Here is a 26,293-nt window from a genome sequence, read left to right as displayed (position 1 = left end):
TTACATGATATTTTACATGTTTCAATGTCATTCTCCCATATCTTCCCACCCTCTCCCTCTCCCACAGAGTCCATTAGACTGTTCTATACATCAGTGTCTCTTTTGCTGTCTCATACACTGGGTTATTGTTACCATCTTTCTAAATTCCATATATATGCGTTAGTATACTGTATTTATGTTTTTCCTTCTGGCTTACTTCACTCTGTATAATAGGCTCCAGTTTCATCCACCTCATTAGAACTGATTCAAATGTATTCTTTTTAATGGCTGAGTAATACTCCATTGTGTATATGTACCACAGCTTTCTTATCCATTCATCTGCTGATGGACATCTAGGTTGCTTCCATGTCCTGGCTATTATAAACAGTGCTGCGATGAACATTGGGGTACACGTGTCTCTTTCCCTTCTGGTTTCCTCAGTGTGTATGCCCAGCAGTGGGGTTGCTGGATCATAAGGCAGTTCTATTTCCAGTTTTTTAAGGAATCTCCACACTGTTCTCCATAGTGGCTGTACTAGTTTGCATTCCCACCAACAGTGTAAGAGGGTTCCCTTTTCTCCACACCCTCTCCAGCATTTATTGCTTGTAGACTTTTGGATCGCAGCCATTCTGACTGGTGTGAAATGGTACAGTCATGTTTTTAAAATTCTTTGTTATTAATCTTTATCCTTCAAGAATCCATATATTACACACACAAATATTGATTGGAAAGAATCAATTTTAAAATAGGAGTTTGGCAGATAAGAAGTATAGTAAAAATAATAAGAATACACAGGCAAATTTTGAAAAATATATCAAGAGATGGTCTAAATGAATTCTTTAAAAAATAAATGTTCACAAGGGAAACTTTAGCTTCATTATGATACTAATTTTTATTTTACTGATGTGTCTGAGACAATACTGTCGTGGAAGATGAAAAATACTGTATTTAACTCTAGAACCTTAATATTACAATCTCAGATTTAGCCACTAATGTGATTTAGTAAAAGTAACCCGATCCTTCAAATGAAAAAATTAAATTGATCAAACTGTTGGTGCATATTTTGTTCAACTACATGAACATGGTATGACAACAGAGTTCTTACTTATGAGATGCATTAAAATGTTTTATTGAAGTATTAATTATATGTGAAGGATGCATACATATCAAATATGACTATAATTCATTTCAAATTTTTCTTAATTTGAACAAAATAAATAGGGAGCTAGGAAATCAAATTTTCGTCAAAGCATTGGACAACGAATGGACTCCCAAACAAAATCTAAGTATCTCTTCTTTTAGTTAAACTTAAGTGTTACATGCAGAGAAGGCAATGGCAGCCCACTCCAGTACTCTTGCCTGGAAAATCCCATGGATGGAGGAGCCTGGTAGGCTGCAGTCCATGGGGTCACGAAGAGTCAGACACAACTGAGCGACTTCACTTTCACTTTTCACTTTCATGCATTGGAGAAGGAAATGGCAACCCACTCCAGTGTTCTTGCCTGGAGAATCGCAGGGATGGGGGAGCCTTGGTGGGCTGACATCTCTGGGGTCGCACAGAGTCGGACATGACTGAAGTGACTTACCAGCAGCAGCAGCAGCAACAAGTGTTACATGACACAACATATATTAAAATATCATTTTCATGAAATTAAACTACTTAATTCCAATATTTAATCCTATCAATCACCTTAAAAATTCTCTTTCATTGCATTCTGATGTGGGGCATATCAATAAAATAATAATATGTGTACTTAAATACCCCTATTATTTTGTCCTTTACAACTTTCTCATAAACCTTTATATCTCTGATCTAATATAAAGGTAACATATAAATGAAGGCCACCTTTTCTTAATGTTTCTTAAATATTATTCTTAATCATGCTGCATTAGAGCAATTACCTATTTCATTGCAGAAATATGAGGAATGATAGACAAAAAATGCCTCCCAAGTGGTGCCTGTGATAAAGAATCCATCTGCCTGTGCAGGACACGTGAGTTTGATCCCTGGGTCGGGAAGATATCCTGGAAAGGAAAATGGCAATCCAATCCAGTACTCTTGCCTGGAAAATTCCATGGACAGAGGATCCAGGTGGACTACAGTCCATGGGGTCACAAAGAGTAAGACATGACTGAGCATGCACAGACAAAAAGTATGGGGTCATTTACTTCATCCAGGATTCTATTTAATTCTGTTCACTAATATTTAAAGAAATTGAAACTTATTATTTTTGCATCTAGCTGACTTCACTTTGAAAGACAGAGTCTAGAAAAATGGGTCCCAGATTTTTGACAAAGCATTGTGGAAGTGAGAGGAAGACTTAAGGGACTAGATCTGATAGACAGAATGACTGATAGACAGAGTTTCATGACATTGTACAGCAGACAGGAATCAAGACCATCATCAAGAAAAAGAAATACAAAAAAGCAAAATGGCTCTATGTGGAGCCCTTACAAATAGCTGTGAAAAGAATGGAAGTGAAAAGCAAAGGAGAAAAGGAAAGATATACCCATTTGAATACAAAGTTCCAAAGAATAGCAAGGAGACATAAGAAAGCCTTCCTCAGCACTCAATGCAAAGAAGTAGATGAAAACAGTAGAATGGGAAAGACTAGAGATCTCATCAAGAAAATTAGAGCTACCAAGGGAACATTTAATGCAAAGATGGGCTCGATAAAGAACAGACATGGTATGGACCTAACAGAAGCAGGAAATATTAAGAAAAGGTGACAAGAATACAGAGAAGAACTGTACAAAAAAGATCTTCAAGACCCAGATAATCACAATGGCGTGATCATTCACACTCACCAAGAGCCAGACATCCTGGAATATGAAGTCAAGTGGGCCTTAGGCAGCATCACTATGAACAAAGTTAGTGGAGGTGACAGAATTTCAGTTGAGCTATTTCAAATCCTGAAAGACGATGCTGTGAAAGTGCTACACTCAATATGCCAGCAAATTTGGAAAACTCCACAGTGGCCACAGGACTGGAAAGGTCAGATTTCATTCCAATCCCAAAGAAAAGCAATGCCAAAGAACGCTCAAACTACTGCACAATTGCACTCATCTCAAAAGCTAGTAAAGTGATGCTTAAAATTCTGCAAGCCAGGCTTCAGCAATACATGAATCATAAACTTCCAGAATTCAAGTGGGTTTTAGAAAAGGCAGAGGAACCAGAGATCAAACTGCCAAAATCTGCTGGATCATAGAAAAAGCAAGAGAGTGCCAGAAAAACATCTATTTCTGCTTTATTGACTATGCCAAAGCCTTTGACTGTGTGGCTCACAATAAACTGTGGAAAATTCTGAAAGAGATGGGAATACCAGACAACCTGACCTGCCTCTTTAGAAACCTGCATTCAGGTCAGGAAGCAATAGTTAGAACTGGACATGGAACAACAGACTGGTTCCAAATAGGAAAAGGAGTACATCAAGGCTGTATATTGTCACCCTGCTTATTTAACTTATATGCAGAATACATCATGAGAACGCTGGGCTGGAGGGAGTACAAGCTGGAATTAAGATTGCCAGGAGAAATATCAATAGCCTCAGATATGCAGATGACACCACCCTTATGGCAGAAAGTGAAGAGGAACTAAAAAGCCTCTTGATGAAAGTGAAAGAGGAGAGTGAAAAAGTTGGCTTAAAGCTCAATATTCAGAAAACTAAGATCATGGCATCTGGTCCCATCACTTCATGGGAAATAGATGAGGAAACAGTGGAAACAGTGTCAGACTTTACTTTTCTGGGCTCCAAAATCACTGCAGATGGTGATTGCAGCCATGAAATTAAAAGACGCTTACTCCTTGGAAGGAAAGCTATGACCAGCCTAGACAGCATATTAAAAAGCAGAGACATTACTTTTTCAACAAAGATCCATCTAGTCAGGACTATGGTTTTTCCAGTAGTCATGTATGGATATGAGAATTGGACTATAAAGAAAGCTGAGCACAGAAGAATTGATGCTTTTGAACTGTGGTATTGGAGAAGACTCTTGAGAGTCCCTTGGACTGCAAAGAGATCCAACCAGTCCATCCTAAAGGAGATCAGTCTTGGGTGTTCATTGGAAGGACTGATGTTGAAGCTGAAGCTCCAATATTTTGGCTATCTGATGCCATGGGCTGACTCATTGGAAAAGACCCTGATGCTGGGAAAGATTGAGGGCAGAAGGAGAAGGGGACGACAGAAGAGGAGATGGTTGGATGGCATCACCAACTCAATGGACATGGGTTTGGGTGGACTCGGGGAGTTGGTGATGGACAGGGAGGCCTGGCGTGCTGCGGTTCATGGGGTCGCAAAGAGTCAGACACGACTGAACAACTGAACTGAACTGAACTGAATCATCATTCAGAAAAACTAAAATCAAATGAGTTCCTCAACTTTCAAAATGTTGGGAAACACACAATAATAGGCACTCATGATATGAATAACATTATAAACATTGACTTTGAGAAAAGCAAAGCTGTGTTAACAGCTATCAGAAATCATAAAGTGGCTGCAAGAGGTTAGAAGTGGTACATGCATTATTTGGTGCAATCTATATAGCAACCTGCAACCACATAAATGAGCATTCTTTTATATATTAGGCAGTTAAGAATCAGCTAGACCTATGAACTTAGTGAGCTCACACAGTAATTTACTAGCAGCACCAAGACTAAAGTACAAATTTATCTGTTGCCTGATCCCATGCTATTACCATTAACCACATCACAGGCTAATTGTAACATGCTAATTGTAACAATTCTGGAATTGCTCTGCCCATAGAAATACAAAATAACATTCTTATGTTCTTTAATCTATTTTTTAAATCTAGCTTAAGCAAACTATGAAAATAAAATAATATACAGGAAAATCTTGCTGTAGTTTCTAGATCCATCAGCTAACTTGTGAAATAAATTTAAAACTAATTTATATCCTTCCATGAGAAAAATAGCAATCCTCAAATGGCATATACTCAGTTCAGTTCAGTTCAGTCCCTCAGTCGTGTCTGACTCTTTGTGACCCCATGAACCGCAGCATGCCAGGCCTGCCTGTCCATCACCAACTCCCGGAGTCCACCCAAACCCATGTCCATTGTGTTGGTGATGCCATCCAACCATCTCCTCTTCTGTTGTCCCCTTCTCCTCCTGCCTCTAATCTTTCCCAGTATCAGAGTCTTTTCCAATGAGTCAGCTCTTTGCATCAGATAGCCAAAATATTGGAGTTTCAGCTTCAACATCAGTCCTTCCAATGAACACCCAGGACTGATCTCCTTTAGGATGGACTGATTGGATCTCCTTGCAGTCCCAGAGACTCTGAAGAGTCTTCTCCAACACCACAGTTTAAAAGCATCAGTTCTTCAGAGCTCAGCTTTCTTTATAGTCCAACTCTCACATCCATATGGATATACTCAATGGCTGGTTAATTAATTATTTTCTTTCTATTTAATAATTTTAATAATTTTCCTAAAGTTAAAATATAGCCATTTTTATATACCCTTTTTCTGACTGTTGTCTTCCATCTAGGAAATTAAAACAATTTTCTAATTCATAGCTACATTGGGCTAAAAATTTAGGAAGTCTTTCTTATTTCCCCTATTCAGTCAGTTCAGTTCAGTCACTCAGTCATGTCCGACTCTTTGCAACCCCACGAATCACAGCAAGCCAGGCCTCCCTGTCCATCACCAACTCCAGGAGTTCACTCAGACTCACGTCCATTGTGTCAGTGATGCCATCCAGCCGTTTCATCCTCTGTCGTCCCCTTCTCCTCCTGCCCCTAATCCCTCCCAGCATCAGAGTCTTTTCCAATGAGTCAACTCTTCACATGAGGTGGCCAAAGTACTGGAGTTTCAGCTTCAGCATCATTCCTCCCAAAGAACACCTAGGACTGATCTCCTTTAGTAATGGACTGGTTGGATCTCCTGGCAGTCCAAGGGACTCTCAAGAGTCTTCTCCAACACCACAGTTTAAAAGCATCAGTTCTTCAGAGCTCAGCTTTCTTTATAGTCCAACTCTCACAACCATATGGATATACTCAATGGCTGGTTAATTAATTATTTTCTTTCTATTTAATAATTTTAATAATTTTCCTAAAGTTAAAATATAGCCATTTTTATATACCCTTTTTCTGACTGTTGTCTTCCATCTAGGAAATTAAAACAATTTTCTAATTCATAGCTACATTGGGCTAAAAATTTAGGAAGTCTTTCTTATTTCCCCTATTCAGTCAGTTCAGTTCAGTCACTCAGTCATGTCCGACTCTTTGCAACCCCACGAATCACAGCAAGCCAGGCCTCCCTGTCCATCACCAACTCCAGGAGTTCACTCAGACTCACGTCCATTGTGTCAGTGATGCCATCCAGCCGTTTCATCCTCTGTCGTCCCCTTCTCCTCCTGCCCCTAATCCCTCCCAGCATCAGAGTCTTTTCCAATGAGTCAACTCTTCACATGAGGTGGCCAAAGTACTGGAGTTTCAGCTTCAGCATCATTCCTCCCAAAGAACACCTAGGACTGATCTCCTTTAGTAATGGACTGGTTGGATCTCCTGGCAGTCCAAGGGACTCTCAAGAGTCTTCTCCAACACCACAGTTCAAAAGCATCAATTCTTCAGTGCTCAGCTTTTTACACAGTCCAACTCTCACATCCATACATGACCACAGGAAAAACCATAGCCTTGACTAGACGGACCTTTGTTGGCAAAGTAATGTCTCTGCTTTTGAATATGCTATCTAGGTTGGTCATAACTTTCCTTCCAAGGAGTAAGCATCTTTTAATTTCACGGCTGCAGTCACCATCTACAGTGATTTTGGAGCCCCCCCCCCCCCAAAAAAAATAAAGTCTGACACTGTTTCCACTGTTTCTCCATCTATTTCCCATGAAGTGATGGGACCAGATGCCATGACCTTCATTTTCTGAATGTTGAGGGCCTAGAGGAGCTACTCCAATTTCAAGATCATGAGGGTTGCGGTGAAGAGATACCCCTCGTCCAAGGTAAGGAGCAGTGGCTGTGCTTTGCTGGAGCAGCCATGAAGAGATACCCCATGTCCAAGGTAAGAGAAACCCAAGTAAGATGGTAGGTGTTGCAAGAGGGCATCAGAAAACAGACACACTGAAACCATAATCACAGAAAGCTAGTCAATCTAATCACACTAGGACCACAGCCTTGTCTAACTCAATGAAACTAAGCCATGCCCTGTGGGGCCACCCAAGACAGGCAAGTCATGGTGGAGAGATCTGACAGAATGTGGTCCACTGGAGAAGAGAATGGCAAACCATTTTAGTATTCTTGCCTTGAGAGCCCCATGAACAGCATGAACAGTATTTCCCCTATTATGTTCCCATAAATTTTCTCACTCAATCCTTAATTCAATTCTGAATTAACTAGAAAAAAAATTATCTAAGAGTTAAATATTAAGGCACAGAATCTAGTATGAGATTAAAGGTTATGGCTTCTAAGATATTTTGTAATCAATGAAATACCTTTCATCTTACCTGTGAAAATGAACTGCTCACTCAGTTAAAATATGTTGAGTGTTAAGCATTTGGACTCTTATATCAGATTCTCTGGCTCTTGAAGTCCTTGAAGTGATATCACAGGGACAAAAAGAAACACTAATTCTCTTCTGCAATAGAAAGATAACAGGAGTTTTTTTTCTTTTTTCTTTTCTAAGTGATGAAAAAAGCTCCTGATTCTGAAGCAATGAACAACAAGGTGAAATGATTATGTGAATTTACTTTGGTCTCTGGTGTAAAATGATCTCTCAGTGGAAGAATATGCACAGAATTGGAATGATGTCTATTTAGTAGCTATTCTATTGGGTTGATGAGTTAGTTACTCTGAAATCCAATTTCCTCTACTTGTGAATATAACTTGTTTATGTCTCTCAAAATTTTGTAAACATTCGTATAATGAAATAACTCTGTGGGAGAGGGAGAGGGTGGGAAGATTTGGGAGAATGGCATTGAAATATGTATAATATCATATATGAAACGAGTCACCAGTCCAGGTTCGATGCACGATACTGGATGCTTGGGGCTGGTGCACTGGGGCGATCCAGAGGGATGGTATGGGGAGGGAGGAGGAGGGTTCAGGATGGGGAACACATGTATACCTGTGGCAGATTCATTTTGATATATGGCAAAACCAATACGATATTGTAAAGTTAAATAAAATAAAATAAAATAAATAAAATAAAATAAAAAAAAAGAAAGTACCTATCATAGACTTCATTATCATTAAATAAAGATTACTGTAGATATTTAAATTTTATTTTTTTTTTTATTTTTTTTTTTTATTCTTCCAATTTTATTTTATTTTTAAACTTTACATAATTGTATTAGTTTTGCCAAATATCAAAATGAATCCTCCACAGGTATACATGTGTTCCCCATCCCGAACCCTCCTCCCTCCTCCCTCCCCATACCATCCCTCTGGGCCGTCCCAGTGCACCAGCCCCAAGCATGCAGCATCATGCATCGAACCTGGACTGGCAACTCGTTTCCTACATGATATTTTACATGTTTCATTGCCATTCTCCCACATCTTCCCACCCTCTCCCTCTCCCACAGAGTCCATAAGACTGTTCTATACATCAGTGTCTCTTTTGCTGTCTCGTACACCGGGTTATTGTTACCATCTTTCTAAATTCCATATATATGCGTTAGTATACTGTATTTATGTTTTTCCTTCTGGCTTACTTCACTCTGTATAATAGGCTCCAGTTTCATCCACCTCATTAGAACTGATTCAAATGTATTCTTTTTAATGGCTGAGTAATACTCCATTGTGTATATGTACCACAGCTTTCTTTATCCATTCATCTGCTGATGGACATCTAGGTTGCTTCCACGTCTTGGCTATTATAAACAGTGCTGCGATGAACATTGGGGTACACGTGTCTCTTTCCCTTCTGGTTTCCTCAGTGTGTATGCCCAGCAGTGGGGTTGCTGGATCATAAGGCAGTTCTATTTCCAGTTTTTTAAGGAATCTCCACACTGTTCTCCATAGTGGCTGTACTAGTTTGCATTCCCACCAACAGTGTAAGAGGGTTCCCTTTTCTCCACACCCTCTCCAGCATTTATTATTTGTAGACTTTTGGATCGCAGCCATTCTGACTGGTGTGAAATGGTACCTCATAGTGGTTTTGATTTGCATTTCTCTGATAATGAGTGATGTTGAGCATCTTTTCATGTGTTTGTTAGCCATCTGTATGTCTTTTTTGGAGAAATGTCTATTTAGTTCTTTGGCCCATTTTTTGATTGGGTCGTTTATTTTTCTGGAATTGAGCTGTAGGAGTTGCTTGTATATTTTTGAGATTAGTTGTTTGTCAGTTGCTTCATTTGCTATTATTTTCTCCCATTCTGAAGGCTGTCTTTTCACCTTGCTAATAGTTTCCTTTGATGTGCAGAAGCTTTTAAGGTTAATTAGGTCCCATTTGTTTATTTTTGCTTTTATTTCCAATATTCTGGGAGGTGGGTCATAGAGGATCCTGCTGTGATGTATGTCGGAGAGTGTTTTGCCTATGTTCTCCTCTAGGAGTTTTATAGTTTCTGGTCTTACGTTTAGATCTTTAATCCATTTTGAGTTTATTTTTGTGTATGGTGTTAGAAAGTGGTCCAGTTTCATTCTTTTACAAGTGGTTGACCAGATTTCCCAGCACCACTTGTTAAAGAGATTGTCTTTAATCCATTGTATATTCTTGCCTCCTTTGTCGAAGATAAGGTGTCCATAGGTGCGTGGATTTATCTCTGGGCTTTCTATTTTATTCCATTGATCAATATTTCTGTCTTTGTGCCAGTACCATACTGTCTTGATAACTGTGGCTTTGTAGTAGAGCCTGAAGTCAGGTAAGTTGATTCCTCCAGTTCCATTCTTCTTTCTCAGGATCGCTTTGGCTATTCGAGGTTTTTTGTATTTCCATACAAATTGTGAAATTATTTGTTCTAGCTCTGTGAAGAATACTGTTGGTAGCTTGATAGGGATTGCGTTGAATCTATAAATTGCTTTGGGTAGTATACTCATTTTCACTATATTGATTCTTCCAATCCATGAACATGGTATATTTCTCCATCTATTAGTGTCCTCTTTGATTTCTTTCACCAGTGTTTTATAGTTTTCTATATATAAGTCTTTAGTTTCTTTAGGTAGATATATTCCTAAGTATTTTATTCTTTCCGTTGCAATGGTGAATGGAATTGTTTCCTTAATTTCTCTTTCTGTTTTCTCATTATTAGTGTATAGGAATGCAAGGGATTTCTGTGTGTTGATTTTATATCCTGCAACTTTACTGTAGTCATTGATTATTTCTAGTAATTTTCTGGTGGACTCTTTAGGGTTTTCTATGTAGAGGATCATGTCATCTGCAAATAGTGAGAGTTTTACTTCTTCTTTTCCAATTTGGATTCCTTTTATTTCTTTTTCTGCTCTGATTGCTGTGGCCAAAACTTCCAAAACTATGTTGAATAGTAATGGTGAAAGTGGGCACCCTTGTCTTGTTCCTGACTTTAGAGGAAATGCTTTCAATTTTTCACCATTGAGGATAATGTTTGCAGTGGGTTTGTCATATATAGCTTTTATTATGTTGAGGTATGTTCCTTCTATTCCTGCTTTCTGGAGAGTTTTTATCATAAATGGATGTTGAATTTTGTCAAAGGCTTTCTCTGCATCTATTGAGATAATCATATGGTTTTTATTTTTCAATTTGTTAATGTGGTGTATTACATTGATTGATTTGCGGATATTGAAGAATCCTTGCATCCCTGGGATAAAGCCCACTTGATCATGGTGTATGATCTTTTTAATGTGTTGTTGGATTCTGATTGCTAGAATTTTGTTAAGGATTTTTGCATCTATGTTCATCAGTGATATTGGCCTGTAGTTTTCTTTTTTTGTGGGATCTTTGTCAGGTTTTGGTATTAGGGTGATGGTGGCCTCATAGAATGAGTTTGGAAGTTTACCTTCCTCTGCAATTTTCTGGAAGAGTTTGAGCAGGATAGGTGTTAGCTCTTCTCTAAATTTTTGGTAGAATTCAGCTGTGAAGCCGTCTGGACCGGGGCTTTTGTTTGCTGGAAGATTTTTGATTACAGTTTCAATTTCCATGCTTGTGATGGGTCTGTTAAGATTTTCTATTTCTTCCTGGTCCAGTTTTGGAAAGTTGTACTTTTCTAAGAATTTGTCCATTTCTTCCACGTTGTCCATTTTATTGGCATATAATTGTTGATAGTAGTCTCCTATGATCCTTTGTATTTCTGTGTTGTCTGTTGTGATCTCTCCATTTTCGTTTCTAATTTTGTTGATTTGATTTTTCTCCCTTTGTTTCTTGATGAGTCTGGCTAATGGTTTGTCAATTTTATTTATCCTTTCAAAGAACCAGCTTTTGGTTTTGTTGATTTTTGCTATGGTCTCTTTTGTTTCTTTTGCATTTATTTCTGCTCTAATTTTTAAGATTTCTTTCCTTCTACTAACCCTGGGGTTCTTCATTTCTTCCTTTTCTAGTTGCTTTAGGTGTAGAGTTAGGTTATTTATTTGACTTTTTTCTTGTTTCTTGAGGTGTGCCTGTATTGCTATGAACTTTCCCCTTAGGACTGCTTTTACCGTGTCCCACAGGTTTTGGGTTGTTGTGTTTTCATTTTCATTCGTTTCTATGCAAATTTTGATTTCTTTTTTGATTTCTTCTGTGATTTGTTGGTTATTCAGCAGCGTGTTGTTCAGCCTCCATATGTTGGAATTTTTAATAGTTTTTCTCCTGTAATTGAGATCTAATCTTACTGCATTGTGGTCAGAAAAAATGCTTGGAATGATTTCTATTTTTTTGAATTTACCAAGGCTAGCTTTATGGCCCAGGATGTGATCTATCCTGGAGAAGGTTCCATGTGCGCTTGAGAAAAAGGTGAAATTCATTGTTTTGGGATGAAATGACCTATAGATATCAATTAGGTCTAACTGGTCTATTGTATCGTTTAAAGTTTGTGTTTCCTTGTTAATTTTCTGTTTAGTTGATCTATCCATAGGTGTAAGTGGGGTATTAAAGTCTCCCACTATTATTGTGTTATTGTTAATTTCTCCTTTCATACTTGTTAGCATTTGTCTTACGTACTGTGGTGCTCCCGTGTTGGGTGCATATATGTTTATAATTGTTATATCTTCTTCTTGGATTGATCCTTTGATCATTATGTAGTGACCTTCTTTGTCTCTTTTCACCGCCTTTGTTTTAAAGTCTATTTTATCTGATATGAGTATTGCTACTCCTGCTTTCTTTTGGTCCCTATTTGCATGGAAAATCTTTTTCCAGCCCTTCACTTTCAGTCTGTATGTGTCCCCTGTTTTGAGGTGGGTCTCTTGTAGACAACATATGTAGGGGTCTTGTTTTTGTATCCATTCAGCCAGTCTTTGTCTTTTGGTTGGGGCATTCAACCCATTTACATTTAAGGTAATTACTGATAAGTATGTTCCCGTTGCCATTTACTTTATTGTTTTGGGTTCGAGTTTATACACCGTTTTTGTGTTTCCTGTCTAGAGAATATCCTTTAGTATTTGTTGGAGAGCTGGTTTGGTGGTGCAGAATTCTCTCAGCTTTTGCTTGTCTGAAAAGCTTTTGATTTCTCCTTCATACTTGAATGAGATCCTTGCTGGGTACAATAATCTGGGCTGTAGGTTATTTTCTTTCATCATTTTAAGTATGTCTTGCCATTCCCTCCTGGCTTGAAGAGTTTCTATTGAAAGATCAGCTGTTATCCTTATGGGAATTCCCTTGTGTGTTATTTGTTGTTTTTCCCTTGCTGCTTTTAATATTTGTTCTTTGTGTTTGATCTTTGTTAATTTGATTAATATGTGTCTTGGGGTGTTTCTCCTTGGGTTTATCCTGTTTGGTACTCTCTGGGTTTCTTGGACTTGGGTGATTATTTCCTTCCCCATTTTAGGGAAGTTTTCCACTATTATCTCCTCAAGTATTTTCTCATGGTCTTTCTTTTTGTCTTCTTCTTCTGGAACCCCTATGATTCGAATGTTGTAGCGTTTAATATTGTCCTGAAGGTCTCTGAGATTGTCCTCATTTCTTTTAATTCGTTTTTCTTTTATCCTCTCTGATTCATTTATTTCTACCATTCTATCTTCTAATTCACTAATCCTGTCTTCTGCCTCTGTTATTCTACTATTTGTTGCCTCCAGAGTGTTTTTAATTTCACTTATTGCATTATTCATTATATATTGACTCTTTTTTATTTCTTCTAGGTCCTTGTTAAACCTTTCTTGCATCTTCTCAATCCTTGTCTCCAGGCTATTTATCTGTGATTCCATTTTGGTTTCAAGATTTTGGATCAATTTCACTATCATTATTCGGAATTCTTTATCAGGTAGATTCCCTATCTCTTCCTCTTTTGTTTGGTTTGGTGGGCATTTATCCTGTTCCTTTATCTGCTGAGTATTCCTCTGTCTCTTCATCTTGTTTAAATTGCTGAGTTTGGGGTGTCCTTTCTGTATTCTGGCAGTTTGTGGAGTTCTCTTTATTATGGCGTTTCCTCACTGTGTGTGGGTTTGTACAGGTGGCTTGTCAAGGTTTCCTGGTTAGGGAAGCTTGTGTCGGTGTTCTGGTGGGTGGAGCTGTATTTCTTCTCTCTGGAGTGCAATGAAATGTCCAGTAATGAGTTATGAGATGTCTATAGTTTTGGGGTGACTTTGGGCAGCCTGTATCTTGAAGCTCAGGACTGTGTTCCTTTGTTGCTGGAGAATTTGCTTGGTATGTCTTGCCCTGGAACTTATTGGCCCTTGTGTGGTGCTTGGTTTCAGTGTCGGTATGGAGGCATTTGATGAGCTCCTGTCAATGAATGTTCCTTGGAGTCAGGAGTTCCCTGGAGTCAGGGTTTGGACTTAAGTCTCCTGCTTCCGATTATCGGTCTTATTTTTACAGTAGTTTCAAAACTTCTCCTTCTATACAGCACCATTGATAAAACATCTACATTAAAGATGATAAGTTTCTCTACAGTGAGGGTCACTCAGAGAGGTTCACAGGGTTACATGGAGAAGAGAAGAGGGAGGAGGGAGTTAGAGGTGACCCAAATGAGATGAGGTGAATCAATAGTGGAGAGAGTGGGCTAGCCAGTAGTCACTTCCTTATGTGCACTCCACAACTGGACCACTCAGAGATGTTCACGGGGTTATACAGAGAAGAGAAGAAGGAGGAAGGTAACAGAGGTGGCCAGAAGGATAAAAGGGGGGAATGAAAAGGAGGGAGACAGATCCAGCCAGTAATCAGTTCCCTAAGTGTTCTCCACCGTCTGGAACACACAGAAATTCACAGAGTTGGGTAGAGTAGAGAGGGGTTAGGGAGGAGACACAGGCGACCTGGTGGAGAAAAAGGAGGGTCCAAAGGGAGAGAGAGCAGTAAGTCAGTAATCTCACTCCCTAGTGAAAAATGGGTCCTGAAGATTGGTTCCTTAAAGGTACAAAATTGGTAACAAATACATAAAAGCAAAAATTAAAAATCTAGAGTAGAGTTTGGAATTTCAAAAATACGATGTTAAAGAAAAGAAGAAGGAAAAGAAAGAGAGAAAGAACGAACAAACAAAAACAAACAAGGTCACGAAAATTATAAAGAAAGTACAGGTACAAAATTGATAACTAATACCAGAGAGCGAAAATTAAAAATCTAGAGTAGAGTTTGGAATTTCAAAAATACGATGTTAAAGAAAAGAAGAAGGAAAAGAAAGAGAGAAAAAATGAACAAACAAAAACAAACAAGGTCGCGAAAATTATAAAGAAAGTACAGGTACAAAATTGATAACTAATACCAGAAAGCAAAAATTAAAAATCTAGAGTAGAGTTTGGAATTTCAAAAATACAATGTTAAAAAAAAAAAAAAAAAAGAAGAAGAAGAAAAATAAAGAGAGAAAACAAACAAACAAATACGAACAATGTCACAAAAATTATAAAGAAAATACAGGTACAAAATTGATACCAAATACCAAAAAGCATAAATTGAAAATCTAGAGTAAAGTTTGGAATTTCAAAAATACAATGTTAAAGAAAAGAAGAAAAAAACAAAAACCAACAACAACAACAAAAAGCAACAAGGTCAAAAAATTATAGAATATATATATATGAAGTTTGCTGAAGAAGAAAAAAATAGGGTCTTTTTTTTTTTTTTCAGAGTAATAGGTTATAAAAGTGAAAATTAAAGGAACAATAGAGGACTTAAAATTTTTTTTTTAATTAAAAAAAAAAAAGAATGATCGTAAAAATAATAAAAATATATCTAGGACTTTTTTGTTTCTTTTTTTGTGGGTGTTGTGGGTTCAGTTCATTTTTGGCTAGTTCCTTGGTCAGATTTATATTTCTCAAGATCTATAGGCCCCTTCCTATGTAGTCCGTAGTAACCACAGGGTTTTGATCTATTGCCTGTAGCTTCCAGGGCGTTTCCCTCTGTTATATCTTCTTCTGTTTGCTAGTCTCTTCAGTATCTGGTTTTCGCCCTGACTCAAAGGGCATGGTGGAGGACACTTTTTTTTTTTTTTTTTTTTTAGGCTTACTTGTTCAGTCGCGCTGTGGGGAGGGAGGGAGGGAGGGTGCAAACAAATAACACTGGCGTGGGCTCGCAGTGCCTCAGCCACCCTGGGTCTGCCCCCGCTCACGGCGCGTGTAGCCTCCCTGTCCACACTGCTCGGACTCTAGGTTGTTCCGCCGGGAACAATCCGAGGCTGGCCCTGGGCTGCATGCACCTCCCAGGTCCAAGCCGCTCAGGTTCAGGCACTCGGGTAGTCCTCAGAGGCGCAGACTCAGTTGGGCCTGCGTTTTGTACTCTTCCCAGGTCCGAGCGCCAATTTGCTCTTCCCAGACGAGCGCCAATGCTGCGACTTATCGCCTCCCCGCCACTCGGTTATCTGGATGTAAAACCGGCGCACCTTCTCAGGCAGATGTTGACCGTCCAGACCCCCAAGAAGTTTTAGTTAGCAAAGAAGCCTGCTTACAATTTTATAGATAATGTCTCTCTGGGGCTGCGATTGCCCCCTTCCGGCTCTGGCTGCCTGTCACCGGAGGGGGAAGATCTGCAGCCGGCTATCTCTGTTCAGTCCTTTGTTCCGTGCGCGGGCCTGGCGGTCTTAGGTTAGGGCTGGCTTTTCGCGTGGTAGGTATCCCACAGTCTGGTTTGCTAGCCCAAATTATTTCGCTCAGATAGCGCTCAGGGTATTCAGGCCAGATTCTTACTCTCAGCGATGCAGCCCACGCCGCGCCTCCCTGCCCAGCCCCGATTCGCTAATGGCGGATGCAGGCGTCTGCGCTGCTTCTCTGCTGGGGGAGTTACCGTAGGGCTCGCAATCTGCGAGTTTTAAATTGTTTATTTATTTTTTCTCCCTGTTATGTTGCCCTCTGTGCTTCCAAAGCTCGGCACAGATTCGGCAGTGAGAAGGTTTCCTGATGTTTGGAAACTTCTCTCTTTTTAAGATTCCCTTCCCGGGACGGAACTCCGTCCCTCCCTCTTTTGTCTCTTTTTTTTTGTTTTTAATATTTTTTCCTACCTCCTTTCGAAGAGTTGGGTTGCTTTTCTGGGTGCCTGATGTCCTCTGCCGGCATTCAGAAGTTGTTTTGTGGAATTTACTCGACGTTTAAATGCTCTTTTGATGAATTTGTGGGGGAGAAAGTGTTCTCCCCGTCCTACTCCTCCGCCATCTTGGCTCCTCCTCGATATTTAAATTTTAAAGTGCTACACTAAGATGGAGTACAGGAGATAGAGTTCACTGGCAGTTTATAGAGGAGATATGTTAATAAATTAATAAGACTATTGACAGGAGGGATTATAAAGTACACAAAAATAATATTTTATGTAGTAAAATCAAGCTGAATATAATTAGGAACATTTAATCAATAAAGAAATAACTTTCATTTCTGGTTGTGACATACAGGGTCATAACAAACCACTCTTCCTACTGAAAACACTAGAAAAATTTGGATAAAAAATTACAAAATTCCTATTTTGAAGGAATCAGATAACTATGGAAAAAAGTAAAAAGTTCAGAGCAATATAAAAATGAAGGCTCATTAAGTCAGAGAGAGTCCACCTGATCACACTTGGGTGGCTTATCACCTTTACAAACAATGCTGAAAAATACAAAACTGCATAAAATCGTACTTATTCATGTTTATTGATTCAAAGAGTAAGTGAAGGTGCCCAAATCTTCTCCACACGTTTGAGCATTTGTATTCTCGTAAGCATAAAAAAGTGTATTTTCCCAAGAAATTGCTTGGGGAAGTGTCTTAGACTATTTTATGTATTAAATCTACACAATATACATTTTTATTCCTTTTTCCTGAATGTAATTTAGTATTCACCCATATTTTTAAGGATGATTTTTCTCCCTTTTCTGTGAACTGTTACTTCAACTATTTATTTTGACTTCCTCATATTTAAGTGGAGGTTATTGATAAAAGCAAATAGCACTTTAGGTGAGGTATTATATTTTGTCATCTTTATTAAAACATTTTAATTTTACTTTTAGTGCAAGGTTGTATCAAGTAGAATTATTTTTGTGTAGTCTTTTTCAGTTTCTGTGTTCTGCATTCTAATTTTGAGCCAGTTGAGAAAAATTCTTTGCTTTAACAGTATAGAAACATGTACTTAAAACTCTTTCACTATTTCACTTTTGAAATATGTAAATGTGTGTACCCTTAGAAGATTTTCCTATTCTATTATGATGTATTAATAAAAATCCATATTACGTTCTCAAAGTTTTCTCAGCAGTCCTATAGCAGTTTTTTCTTTTTTTACTGCTCGTATTTTGCCAATTTGATATGCTATTTTTATTATAGGATAAATTTTTATTTCTATTAGAGTTTTTCTTAATATAATTAGTGTATCCATGTGTTTTCTCAGGACACTACCTAGTAAAATATTAACAGCTAGATCTCTGTACAGTTAAATTCTATTCCTTGTTCGTTAACAAGTTGAGTATCTTCCCATTTTTAAACAATTGTTTCCCTTTCTTTTCTGTGAAGTGTTCCTTAAACTATTTGTATCATTTTTTAATTTCATTTTAGACTTTTCCTTAATAATTAACAAATATCTTTTCATAATGGAAAATAAAAATCTATCGGGGATATGACATATTCTTTTCCAAAACTTTACCCATACTAGTTTAACTTTACCTTTTGTGCATATTTATTTCTACCAAGTTGAGTTACCTACTTTTATGCAGTTAATTATTTTTCAGGCTTTTATCATGAATTTTAATTTTGAGTCAAAGTTAAGCTTTTCTTGTTTCACTTTCTACATTATTTAAACCTATGCATCATTCAAAGCCTTCCTATTTTAAGGCTACCATGCTGTTCCAATAACATTATTTTAAAAGTCTATATTTTGCAAACGTGTTATGGTATTTTGGTATTGGACGATAGATTTGTGTCTTTTTTCTAAATTCTATTTCTTATGGCATCAGAAATTTTCTCTATCCAAACATAATGCTACACTGTGCTGACTATGAGACTTTGGAACTCCATTCAGCGTCGTTGCTCTTTGGATGTGCACGGGCAGTAGCTCAGACCTGGCTGGCTTCTTGCACCACCCACTCCACACTCACCCTTCGTGGTGTCTTCCACATGGCCTCTGATAGTCTGTTATCACCTTCACAGTCACTCTCTGTTATGACACTACCATCAGAGCTCCCTCTCATGGAAATATTTTCTGTTTGCAATCATAAACCTTAGAAGCCACTGCTTACTAATAAGTAACATAAATAAGTCCAAATCAACATTTCTGAAGCAATCTAGATGTTGGGAATAATTGTTTTTCCAGAATTGAAGCCCAGAAAACACAGGCTGTGTTGCTGGCATCTTTCTACACTATTTCAGTTGGAAAATTCAAGATTTTTTGTCCTATACAAAGTTTGGTATTATTTTCTCTTACAACTGCATTCACACTAGAAATTTGAAACTGAGAAAATAAAACCCCTATTATCAGTGGTTCTAAAATTATGTTTTTTTTTTTTAATTTTAGGAATAATAATGTAACAGCTATCTCTTAGGTTTCCCTGGTGCCTGGGTAAGAATCAATAACATATAAGATTAAAATAGTATTTATCATCTGGGCAATTACATGTGCAGAACCCTAAATATCAATTAAGAATATAATATAGGAGGATATAAGAAAAGCATGTTCAGGAAATTGTGATGCAAGCTCAGTGTTAACAGAAAGAAGCTCACAGTAGAGTGTTCATGACAGCGTTTGAACTGGGCGTGCATCAGTTGTAGATGGTCTCCAGGTATGCTGCTCAGCACCCTATTCAATTCTAAGAAATAGAAAGTGTGCTGTGGACTCTAGTCCATGGAGAGGCTGAAGGGAACGTATTCCAGGTGGAGTGTGAACTACCTGGGAAAAATAAAATAAATCATAGAGTGCCAAATGATGCTTTTAATTGGAAATGTTACTGGTCAAAGAGATCTCATGGGGTAGAGAAACTTTGCTAAAGAACCCTTTATTTTGGGGAAAAAAAGGTAAGTTCATTGCCTGATTAAATTGTGATTTCACTTAAACTAATATAATTATTTATATTCTCTTCAGTGAGAAAAATTCAGCATCATCTTATATAAGAATGGTAAATATGAACTATTTTATATTCTTGTAAGTTTTAGTTTATAACTTTTATTTTAAAATTTTATACTTAATATATAATAGCAAAGTGCTATTTTAAAGGAACTTCATGTATTTCTGAATATGTCAAATATAGTTTATAGTTAAAATATTTAATAATAATATTAAATTATTTTGAAATGCTAAAACCTTGAATAACTGATACATTATATATAACGTGCTGAAATAAACTTGGTTTTGAGGGAAGATATTTTAATGGGCATTTTAAAATTAATTAGAATCCTGATAATATTTTAAGAAGAGATTTAATATAAAACAAAGACTGATGCTGAAGCTGAAGCTCCAATACTTTGGCCACCAGATGCGAAAAACCGACTCATTAGAAAAGATCCTGATGCTGGGAAAGTTGAAGGCAGGAGGAGAAGGGGACCACAGAGGATGAGGTGGTTGGATGGCATCACTAACTCATGGACATGAGTTTCAGTAGGCTCTGGGAATTGGTGATGGACAGGGAAGCCTGGAGTGCTGCAGTCCATGGGGTCATGCAGAGTTGGACACAACTGAGTGACTGAACTGAAATTAATATCAAATAATCTAATTCATAAAATTGGAAGTTCTGGGGAATTCAAGGAACGTCTATTTTAAGAAAAAATAAATCCTTTTAAATTTAAAATAATGAAATAATTTTGAGTTCAATACTGATTTTAAATTACTTACATGATTTAACCTGCTAGTTAATATTAAATATACAGACCTAACTGAAGTAGGTAGGGTAGAGATAGTGATATGAGCAATAGCAATATGATATGGAATATTATCATACATGTTCTTAATCATTTGAATTTTTCTGTTTAATGGAGACTTGAGTTCAAAAATAGCAATATTAGAGCATTAATATTTATTTCCCTTAATAATAAGCACTTAAACATTTACAAGAAAGAGGTATAGTACAGATAACTTAGTGATAGCACACAGAGTAGCTGTTTTTTCTAATTTACTCACTGTTTAGAATAACATGCAAAACTTTGTCTTATCATGAATTTTATTCATGGTATACATTGATAATTTAAGTATCAAAATGCTGGACTTGTATAATTAGAAATTATAATTTATTTAGCACTGAAGAATAAGAAATGTTGGGGATGGATGAGTGAAAGCAAATGCTAAATCTTCTCTTTCTAACGAGAAAACACAAAAAAGAGAAGAGAACAAAAAAGAAATATACCAGAATAAAATCTAACTAAATTGAAAGAATTTCTTCTCTTGTGCTTTACTGATGTTCATCATCTCCAGTGGCTTCTATTTGGTTGTTTTTAGTCGGGTATATAATTATTTTGATGGGCAATAGGACCATGATTCTAACAACAAAAGTGGGTCCTGACCCCTACATTCCCATGTATCCTTTCCCTGGCAATTCTTTTCTTTTGGAAACAGCTGTGGATCTGTTACTCTTCTCACAATGCTCACGAATCCTGAAAGTCAAAGAGAACAACTATTTTTTTCTTTTTTTTCCTTCTTAGTTGAATCACGTAAACCTTTGAGCCCTAGTTTCTTCATCTATAATATCAATATAACGTGACATTAACACAATTCAATAATATGCTATTGCAAGTTGCTTACTAACACAAGAGTAGCACAGTTAAAGTCATTTGTGTTTTCCAATTTCCTAGTTACTATTTAAAGCTACAGTTTACTAATCGCCTTTCTTTTTAAATTCTTATATTTTCCAAGTATATCTCAATACAGGAGAATTTTGAGTCTGTATGCTGCTACCTGCTAAGTTGCTTCAGTCATGTCTGACTCTCTGCAACCCCATAGACGGAAGCTCACCAGGCTCCCCCGTCCCTGGGATTCTCTAGGCAAGAACACTGGAGTGGGTTGCCATTTCCTTCTCCAATGCATGAAAGTGAAAAGTGAAAGTGAAGTCGCTCAGTTGTGTCTGACTCTTAATCACCCATGGACTACAGCCTACCAGGCTCCTCCATCCATGGGATTTTCCAGGCAAGAGTACTGGAGTGGGGTGCCATTGCCTTCTCTGTTGAGTCTGTATAGGTCTCACTAATTACTCATTAAACTATACTTGCTCACCTACCTACTAGCTAAAATATATATGCTCTGCTTTTGATATTTTTGACAACTTTGTATTAACCATAGTTTAAATAATTTGTAGTTTTCAGTTTTAATTTTTTTTAATTTTATTTTATTTTTGAACTTTACATAATTGTATTAGTTTTGCCAAATATCAAAATGAATCCGCCACAGGTATACATGTGTTCCCCATCCTGAACCCTCCTCCCTCCTCCCTCCCCATACCATCCCTCTGGGTCATCCCAGTGCACTAGCTCCAAGCATCCAGTATCATGCATCAAACCTGGACTGGCATCTCGTTTCATACATGATATTTTACATGTTTCAATGCCATTCTCCAAAATCTTCCCACCCTCTCCCTCTCCCATAGAGTCCATAAGACTGTTCTATACATCAGTGTCTCTTTTGCTGTCTCATACACAGGGTTATTGTTACCATCTTTCTAAATTCCATATATATGCGTTAGTATACTGTATTTATGTTTTTCCTTCTGGCTTACTTCACTCTGTATAATAGGCTCCAGTTTCATCCACCTCATTAGAACTGATTCAAATGTATTCTTTTTAATGGCTGAGTAATACTCCATTGTGTATATGTACCATAGCTTTCTTATCCATTCATCTGATGATGGACATGTGTTGGATCTTATATATATTATTAACATGATAATTTTTAAATGGAAGTGACCTCTGGCACATTGTAAGAGATTTGAGAATAGATTTACTAGGCAGAGTTTCAGAAATAATATCATCAATGTAATTCCTTCAAGTTTGTCATTATTAATTAAATAACCAATAAGTGAAGAACATTGTCAAACATAAGCTGCATGCTTGCAAAGGATAAATAAAAGTTCCTGCTTTATAATTCCTTATAGTTATGTTGCTTATTTTAGTAGATAAAGGCAGCCAGAATGGTCTCAAATAAAGTGCCTGCATAAGTAATAAGAACTATCATTGCAGAATATGGAAGGAAAGGCATGCTTTATTATTGAGAAAGTTCCAATGGAAGAGTTGGGAAATTCATGAAAAATGCATTACAGAATTTGGTTGTGCCCTACCACTGAGAAAGTGGGATACAAATGTTACTGCTTAAGAACTCTGTTTTTTAATATGAGAAGTAAAATGGATCGATTTTGCTCTGCATACAAACATTCAAAATGAAAGTGCATAATTCTCAAACATACCACTTTTATTTAAAGTTAAACCTTGAATTGCAACTTATGCCTTTATATTTAGAATTTAGAATACAATTTTCCATAAGACTTCAATTGTGTTGAGTCCAAGATATAAAACACTAGACCTTAATAGAGAACAGAAATCTTATGTACTGTTAATAATTCCCCTAAATCCCTCTAATTTATAGAATTACAAAACAAAAAAGATAAATGCCTAATTGTACTATTTTTACAAATGGAACCTCAAAAATATCTAGCAAATGTGAATCTCACTTCAGTGATTGAATTTGTTCTTTTGGGATTTTCTGACATTCCCAATCTTCAAATGTTTCTTTTTGTGATGTTTCTGTTTATCTATGTGATAACTCTGATGGGAAATGGCATCATTAGTCTCATAAGCAGGACAGACCAGACTCTCCAGACTCCCAAGTACTTTTTCCTCAGTAATTTTCCTTCTTGGAAATCTATCATATGTCTGCCACTCTTCCTAGAATGCTCATAAACCTTTGGACTCAGAAAAGACATATTTCTTTGTTTGCTTGTGCAACACAGATGAGTTTTGTCCTTATATTTGGAAACATAGAGTGCCTGTTTCTTACAGTGATGGCCTATGACCGCTATGTGGCCATTTGTAGCCCCGTGCACTATCTTCTGGTCATGAACCACAAGGTCTGTGTTCAGCTGGTGGCTGCCTGCTGGGTCACTGGTGTTCCGATTGAGATAGGGCAGACAAGCCAAATTTTCTCTCTGTCCTTTTGTAGGTCCAACCAAGTCAATCACTATTTCTGTGACATTCCGCCAGTACTGAAGCTGGCCTGTGGGGACATGTTTCTGAATGAGATGCTGGTCTTTATAGTTGCTGTGCTGTTTGTCATGGTCCCTTTTCTGCTGATACTTGGCTCCTACAGTAGAATCACCTCCATCATCCTGAAGTTGCCATCAGCAACGAGAAGAGCAAAGGCTTTCTCCACCTGCTCATCTCATGTCATGGTTGTGACTTTATTCTTTGGATCTGTGATCATTACGTATTTATGACATAAATCTCAAAATTCTTCCAGCACAGACAAATTTCTCTCACTTTTCTATACCATCATCACCCTGAGGTTTAACCCCCTGATATACACTCTGAGAAATAAGGATGTCTTGACAGCCTTGAGAAAAGTGCTACCTTAATGTAAAGCATTAGCTGCTTGATTTAAACTCATTTTCTGTTTTCCTATTTAATTTTGCCATTGTATAATCAGAAATAGTTAGTTTGCTTTTTCCACATGATTAATAGATTTATTATATTTATTCATCCATTCCTGACCTTATTGCTTTATGCTGGATTTTCTAATATCAGGGTCATATTATGGTGTCTTGCTGACAAGAAACTATGTATCTAGGCAATCTTTTATTCAGTTTGCAATTTTACTCGTGATTTTCAATTTTATGAGAAAATATAGTATCATTTACCCACCTTTCCCCCTAAAGCCATTGATATTTTTGTTTCCTGTTCATATAACTATCATGCACTTTTTTTTCTTTTCATGATGTTTTTAGATAATATAGATGGCAAAAGTTTGGAGAACAGTTGTTAAATATCTATGTGTTTTTAACTTTAGACATTTAACCTTTCAATGACTTCAGTTTGATCCTTCTGTAAAGATTAAAAATAAAACTCTGCATAATGACTCCTAAAAGTTTATAGTGTGGCAATAAATATTTACCCTCTGTTTCTCTATGAATTCTTCTTTGTAGATATGCTTTGTTTATGTAGCCAAATCATGCTACTAGCATCTTGATAATTTGTTGCCTTAATTTTTACTAATGCAAAAAATATGAATGCATCTTTGCTGTTCAGAGATATAAGGTGTATGGGATTTAATCATTTTGTGCCCAAATAGTGTCACCCATTCTCTAAGATTTCTTTTTTGTTGCTGTTGTTTTGGTGTTTTTTTTTTTTTTTTTTACCAGAAATTGATTTTAATAATCATCAGCATCTCTTCCATAACACATAGTTGTTTTGTTTTAATTCTTTTGGTGAAATAGATAGTTGAAATTAAAATAAAAATACTTGGGATATTTAGTACATTATTTTCCCAAGTTTTCCTGGTTGTAAAGGATGATACTTGATAAGAGAGATCACTATATTAAACTAAAAAAAATACTATTAAAAAGATCTTGGATTTCTTCAGATGGAAAGAGTTGAACTACAGACAGTACACTGGATCATTTTCAGTCAAACTGATTGGGAAATGATGCAATCTGAGGAAGGTTTTTTCTTTTATATTTTCTTTTTAAATCTGTCTTTCTCTTATTGTACTATGTGTTTAAATAATTTATTTTTCATAAGACCATAATTCATCTATCAGCTAGTTCTCTTCTTTGAGTAGGTATCATGTCATCAAAAAAGACATCTAAAAAGCACACAAAAATTAAAGCAATCATTTCAGAGGAGATAATGTGCAGATGACAGTAACAGATGACAACTGTGGCTATTACATATTTCCCATTCAGAGGACTAAAGGAAGTAAAATATAGAAGTTGGTTTTATAGCCAGTTTAAAGTCCTCTGTTTCAAAGAACTATTGAAACAGAGGACTTTCAACTATTCTGTTGCTGCACAACAAATTATATTCAAAATTTATGGTTTAGAGTAATATCATTTGATTGTATCCCGTACATTGTCCAGTATTGAGGCAGGGATCAGCTGCATGGGTGTTCTCTTCCATATAGCATTGACTGTCATCAATAAGGGGAATTCATATGGTGACTGATTTGGTTTTCATATGTAAAAGAGCTTCACATAACCATACTGCGTAGTTACAATGATGTATTACAGAGAAGAAAAATCCAGTTTTCATGTATATTTCATACTCTAGGGGAACAAACTGCTACTAGATAAATAATAAAGTAATTTAGCATAAAAGCATAAAATAAATCATACAGTAAAGTGATTCACATTGAACTTGCAATATTAGAATTGTGCTTAACTTAGTTTGGGAAATAAGTTAAAGAATGCTTTAATAAAGAATGACACTTTTTTTTTTAAATCTCAACAATAGTGCTAATACACACAATTAGATTAAAAAATGTTGAAACATGTCTTTCTGTAATTTGAACCAAGGAAAGGGATTTTTCTCTCTTACAGTTTTTAGTCATTTTACTAGAGATACTAGCCTATACAGTGGGGGTGGGGGGGGAGAGAGAGAGAGAGAATAAAATGTATATGTAAACACTGTAAAGTGTTAGTCACTCAGTCGTGTCTGACTCTTGCGATCCAATGGACTCTAGCCCGCCAGGCTCCTCTGTCCATGGAATCTCCAGGCAAGAATACTGGAGAGGGTAGCCATTCCCTCCTTCAGGGGATCTTCCCAACCCAGGTATCAAGCCTGGTTCTCCCACATTACAGGCAGATTCTTTACCATCTGAGGCACCAGGGTTGTATTAACCTAATTGTTGGAAGGTGTTATATATGAATATGTTCAAAATATTTAATAATCTACAATGAAGTTATTAG

General features: G+C 36.9%; 1 pseudogene; it reads left to right on the top strand.

Moving 5' to 3' along the window:
- The first annotated feature begins 23,027 nt into the window (after positions 1–23,027).
- LOC133235311 (olfactory receptor 10AG1-like) lies at positions 23,028–23,965 on the top strand (annotated as a pseudogene).
- Positions 23,966–26,293: the final 2,328 nt, after the last annotated feature.

Source organism: Bos javanicus, chromosome 2 (assembly GCF_032452875.1).
Source record: "Bos javanicus breed banteng chromosome 2, ARS-OSU_banteng_1.0, whole genome shotgun sequence".
NCBI classification, from domain to species: Eukaryota; Metazoa; Chordata; class Mammalia; order Artiodactyla; family Bovidae; genus Bos; species Bos javanicus.
Note: the sequence above shows the minus strand (reverse complement) of the source record. Positions and strands in the feature narration are given on the sequence as shown.